Raw genomic sequence first — 6145 nt, forward strand, 5'->3', positions numbered from 1 at the left:
CTCTATCTCATTCTCTCTCTCAAATAAATAAAATCTTTAAAAAAAAAAAAAAGAAAGAAAGAAACACAGCTAAGAGTTAGCGATGGCCACCTCCTCCCCTGTGGCAGGTTCTGGGGGCATTTTTGTCTTCTTCCTTATATTTTTCTAAATTTCAAAAAATGTCTGACTTGAAAATTATTACTTGTTCTGGGGGACCCTTGGGCGAGTTTACTGTCTTAAGCAGGCCCCTTCAGTCTGTAGCTCACAATCATCGCTCTCTGGGCAAGGCCCCTCTGCTGTATCAGTTTTACTGATGTACTGAGTTTCTTCTCTCTCCTTTCCTCCCTCCCCTGCCACAGGTAATCCCTCTGAGTTACCTCCTGGGTCCCTAAGTCTCCTTGACTTTAATGTATCCTTGTAAACTATGCTGCATTGCTTTGTAGGAGCAGGTGTTTTCTAATCTACAAAAATAGTAGTGTCCTACCTGTCTTACTCTGTGTCTTCTCTTTTGTAACTTGACACCTCTGTGGCCCTTGTGTGTTACTGTTTACTTTCATAATCAGAAAAAAAAAAAAACCCTCACAACTAAGGAAGGTTGAGTCTGAGGGACGTCAGGGGGAGCTGTGAAGGGATGTGAAGTCACATGTTTCTTTCTCTCTTTCTTTTTTTTAAAGATTGTATTTATTTATTTGACAGAGAGAGACACAGCAAGAGAGGGAACACAAGCAGGAGGAGTGGCAGAGGGAGAAGCAGGCTTCCCGCCGAGCAGGGAGCCCGATGCGGGGCTCGATCCCAGCACCCTGGGATCATGACCTGAGCCGAAGGCAGACGCTTAACGACTGAACCACCCAGGCGCCCCTGAAGTCACATGTTTCCTTCTTCTGAAACACAAAGGCAACGCCTTGGAAAAGAGGAGGTACCCCTGGGGAGGGGATGTATGTGTATTCATCTAGATGTTTCCAGCTATTCTCGCTGGGAGGGGCAGGAGGGGGAGCAAATGGGCTCCACGGGAAACGCCAGAGCCGGCAGGGCCCACAGGACAGATCCAGCCCCACGGACGGACGTGTGCTGTTTGCTCCTCACCGTGTTCGATTACAAAATCAAAGAATTCCACTTCTTTTGAGAAATCCTATAGTCTGGCCACTCAAGCCCATTCCCACAAGGAGCAATCAGCAGAGCTGAGTCAGGCCAGGACTTGCTGGCCGGCCTGCGGCCTCCGCTCTGAAGTTACAACCAGCTCTCCACCTGCCCTTGCACCAAGCTGCGTTTGCAATACTGGCCTTAAATTTTATCAGATCCTTAAACCTCTTTAAGGGTTTAAACCCTGACCCCCCGGACATCTTAAGAATTACATCCCAAGGATGCCAAAACCTGGCCTGTGGACGACTGTGACCCCTCTTATGCCACTGCAGACCTCATTAATTGATTAATTGATCAGATATATTTTCCTACGGAGCTTGTACTCAGCTTCAGAATCCTTCTCAACACTATGGTCAGGTAACAACCACCAACGTACCAGACTTGGCACTGAAGCTAAAATCTATCTGCCATTCCTGGAAACCCAATCATTTCATCTTAGAGGAGACCAAGACCCAGAGAGGGGAAAGGACTTGCCCAAGGTCTGCAGAGCTTGAGGACAGCATTGCCTAAGGATTAACATGATGCTCACCAAATCTTCCAACTTGCCTCCCAAATAAAACTTGAGTGACCTCATCAAAGTCTACTTGGTCACAATATTTTATTGAGCACGTGCTAGGTGCCAGGCACTACAGCCAGTTGCAAAGGATACAGCAGTGAATACGATAGGGAGACCTGTGCTGTGATGGGGTGGACAGTCATGTGAGAGGGAAGGACAAGAACTATAGTGTAAGAAGTGCTTATGACAGTGGGGCTTAACCTTGCCTGGGTAGTCAGGGAGGGCTTCCCAGGGGAGGCAATGGCATTGCAGTTGACATCTGAATGATGGAGGGAAGCGATTTCTAGTTGAGAGAACGGCAAAAGGCCCTGAGGATGGAGAAAGTGGGGCATCTTTGAGAAACTGAAATAAGGCCCCAGACCCCAGTGGCTCAAATACAGAAGGGAGAGGGGAAAGGACTTAACCCCCTACCCCAAATCCCTACCTCCCACCCCTGCCCCTGTTGAGTACTTCTTCATATATTTAACATGTAGATATCATCTCATAATATCCAAGCCTATTGCTCTTTTCTCTTAATATTATATTGTGAGCATTTTCCGAAGTGATTGTGATTTTTTAAAAACAATTTCTAATAGCTGCATTACATTTCAGCACATGATGTACCATAATTTATTAAATAATTCTTCTATTATGGGATGCTTAGAATGGCTCCTGGTTCTCACTATCATAAATAATACCAATGTAACCATCTTTGATCATATGATTAATTTCTTAAAATAGATTTCTATAAGTTAATTACTATTTCAAATGCTATGAGCATGTTTAAGATTCATGAGAGCAACAACAGCTTTGTGCGGCGCTGTCTCTCATAATACCTGCAATCACCCTTTGAAGATTCCCAGGTGAGGAAGCTAAGGCTTGGAGGGGCGCATGACCCAGGTGTCACATAGGTGACAAGGGAGCTGATTAAGAAATGTGGACTGTAGGGGCGCCTGGGTGGCTCAGATGGTCAAGCGTCTGCCTTCGGCTCAGGTCATGATCCCGGAGTCCTGGGATCGAGCCCCGCATCAGGCTCCTGGCTCAGCGAGGAGTCTGCTTCTCCCTCTCCCTCTGCCTCTCTCCCTGCTCATGCTTTCTCTCTCTCTCTCTCTCTGTATCTCTGTGTCTCAAGTGAATAAATAAAAAAAAAAAAATCTAAAAAAAGAAAAAAAAGAATGTGGACTGTGAGGCCCATCTGGACCTGTCAAATCAGCATCTCTGTACTTTGAGCTCTTCCAGCCCTCCTGCTGATTACGATGAAGTTAAAGTTTGAGAAACATCGGGCGCCTGGGTGGCTCAGTTGGTTAAGCATCTGACTTTGGCTCAGGTCATGATCTTGGGGTCCTGGGATCGAGCTTCTTGGCGCTCCGGGCTCAGCAGGAAGTCTGTCCCTCTCCCTCTACCCTTCCCCCCACTCATGCTCATGCTCTCATTCTCTCTTTCTCAAATAAGTACAAATCTTTAGAAGAATAAAAATTAAATTAAAAAAATAAAGTCTGAGAAACATCCACCATCTTCAAGCTCCTTGTTTCCAGTTGAAGAAATTAAGACCAGAAAAAGAAAGTGCTTTGACGCACATAACATAGGTTCTCCCTGGGCCCGCAATGAAACCTAGGTCTAGACCAGTTCCAGAGGCTGCACCCAAACCACCAGCCCTCACTGTAACACCTGGTGTCGGCTTACTTTCAGGTCACACTCCCACTAAGCGTACAAGCGTGTCTGTCTCAGTACCTGCTTGCCGACAGTGCTATTGGTTTGGGTTTTTTTCTTAGCTTGGTAAGTGAATCACCAACGTTTTATTTTTATTTACTTATTTATTTATTTATTTTTAAGATTTTATTTACTTATTTGACAGAGAGACACAGTGAGAGAGGGAACACAAGCAGTGGGAGTGAGAGAGGGAGAAGCAGGCTTCCTGCGGAGCGTGGAGCCTGATGTGGGGCTCGATCCCAGGACCCTGGGGTCATGACCTGAGCCGAAGGCAGACGCCCAACGACTGAGCCACCCAGGCGCCCCTCACCACGCTTTAAACATGCCTTATGCAACCACCTAAAAGAGTACCTGTAGTAAAACTTTGTAAAGATACACAATCCTTTTCCATATACACATCACCACCAGCATTTGCCTTTAGTAAATTAAAATAGCTGGACACCGGGTTTTTAAAAGTTAAAAAGAGGAACAGTTTGGTCAAAACTTATCCCACATGCTTGCAAGTGCACACTGTTTTCATGTTCCTAGGTTAATTCAGGCACCAACATGCATATGGGAAACTGAGTCATCTGAAGGGGTCAGATGGCCCAGATGTTAACAAAGGCTGCTTCCCCGGGGCATGCTGGGAGAGACGCCACCCTGACTATTCCTCCCTCCCTCAGGAGCTAAATATAGCACAGCCTGAGGCCCAGCATGGGATAGATGCATCCAGTAGATGGCGGAGTCTCACTGGACACGGGCTGGTGAAGCTGGCTGTCCACACTGGAAAAACCAGCTTGAGAAAATCAGCTCCTGGGCCCTAGTGCAGATGCACCTAGCCCTCTCTGGGGAAAAAGAGAACAGGCTTCCTGTGCGGGTCCCATTAGCCCTGCCCAGGGTACCCTGGGTAACCTGGAGATCCTGGACCCACCAGGTAAGAAGGGCCCTGACCCACCGGCCGGGCTACCCAAGGTGTGTCCAAGGACCAACGACACACCCTGGGAACTTGTTAGGAATGCAGATTCTCAGGCCTCCCGGAGCCGACTTCAGCCAGGAACCTAGGGTGGGAGGGGCAGCAATCTGTGTGTTAACGAGCCCTCTGGGTGATTCCGATGCTTGCGGAAGTTATAGAAACACCAATTAACTCCAACTTCCTCATTTTAGGAATGGGGAAATACAGGCGAGACAAAGGAAGTGACGTCACAAGCCGGGCAGGGGCCCACACCCCACTAGAACCCAGATTCCTGGTGTTTGTTCCCCCTTAGTCTTAAAGTAGCTTCTTTGTTCTCTTCATTCATTTGTTCATTCGAGCATCATTCATGCATTCAGCCCGCCACTCCCCACCGCGCGCTGCGGTGGGGCCTCTGCGTCCAGCACTGTGGACACTGAACCTGCGCACCACACTCTTGCGTGTTTTCTAGCATTCTCTGCCTCCACTCCCTGGACGTCAGTAGAACTGTCCCAGCTGTGCCACTTCGGATGGTGCCGGATGTCCCCTCTGTTTAGGTTGCCAGAGAAAATACAGAATTCCCAGTTAAATTTCAATTTCAGAGAAACAACAAATAATTTTTTAGTTTGTGTATGTCAGATATTGTCATCCTATATTTTTACTTGGTGAATCTGGCAGCTCTGCCTCAGGGGCAAAATCTCCTTTCCTGAGAACCATTGGCCCAGGTCCATCCCTTGGGGTCTGGGATAGGGGGGCAGTAAGTAAAAAGATCTGATGAAATAATCAAATGCCATTCACCAGGGAGGGCAGGAACCTTATCATACTCATCTCTGTGCCCCTAGGAAGAAGTAGATTTTCATTTTACCTATCTGATAAACCATAAAACAGACTCTTAACTATAGAGGACATACTGAGGGTTGTGGAGGGGAGGTGGGCGGGGGGGGGGGATGGGTTAAATGGGGGATGGGCAGCAAGGAGGGCACTTGTAGTCCTGAGCTCTGGGTGGTGTATGTAAGTGAGGGATCACTAAATCCTACACCTGAAACTAATATTACACTGTATGTTAACTAACCGGAATTTAAATAAAAACTTTAAACAATAAATAAATATTTATTCTATCTGATAACAGGTCTGAAAACACTTTTATCTGGACCAGGTACCTGTGTATTTACTAAGCCCAGGACTGGGCATGAGGGACATGATCCCTGCCTTCAGGGAGCCCGTGGTCTAGCAAATATAAATGAAAAATGGGATTGGTTTTGACCCACATAGCATTTTTAAAAGATTTGACTTTGTGGTCAACATTCTAAAATTGGAAGCCATTACATAATCGGGATTTCTATCCTCTCTTGGAAAATGAGGCACATGTTCCAAATGCTTGGAAGCTGGCACTTGGGTCTGCATTCCCATGCAGTGAGTCCTGGCTGTCCCTGAGAGATGCCAGTGCCTTCGGCTAGGTCACGTGTCCCTGTCCCCCCACAGTCCCCACCACTCTCTGTTGCCCCATACCAGCACCCTTCACCCATCTCTGTTATCTGGCGGGCGCCCATAGGCATTGGATTTCAAAGCTCTAATCGGATAGGCAAGAGGGACTGGAATGGAATGTCCTTCCAGGTGGTCTGTGTATGGCTGATGCAGTACCTCCATTTTGCAGATGAAGAAACTAAGGTTTAGGAAGATGGAATGAATTGCTCAAGGTCACAACAGGTCCGCTGGAGTAGAACCCAAGTCCCTTGACTCCGGGGCCTATACCTCTGCCCCACCCTGGCCAGAGTTCCTTGTGAGAAATCGCTCAATTACAGGGACAAGAAGCCTGTGGCACTGGGGACCCAGAGGGGAAGTGGTGACAGGGA

This window comes from Callorhinus ursinus, unplaced genomic scaffold (assembly GCF_003265705.2).
Source record: "Callorhinus ursinus isolate GAN/ISIS: 27379988/994484 unplaced genomic scaffold, GSC_fseal_2.0 scaffold18, whole genome shotgun sequence".
Classification (NCBI taxonomy): Eukaryota; Metazoa; Chordata; class Mammalia; order Carnivora; family Otariidae; genus Callorhinus; species Callorhinus ursinus.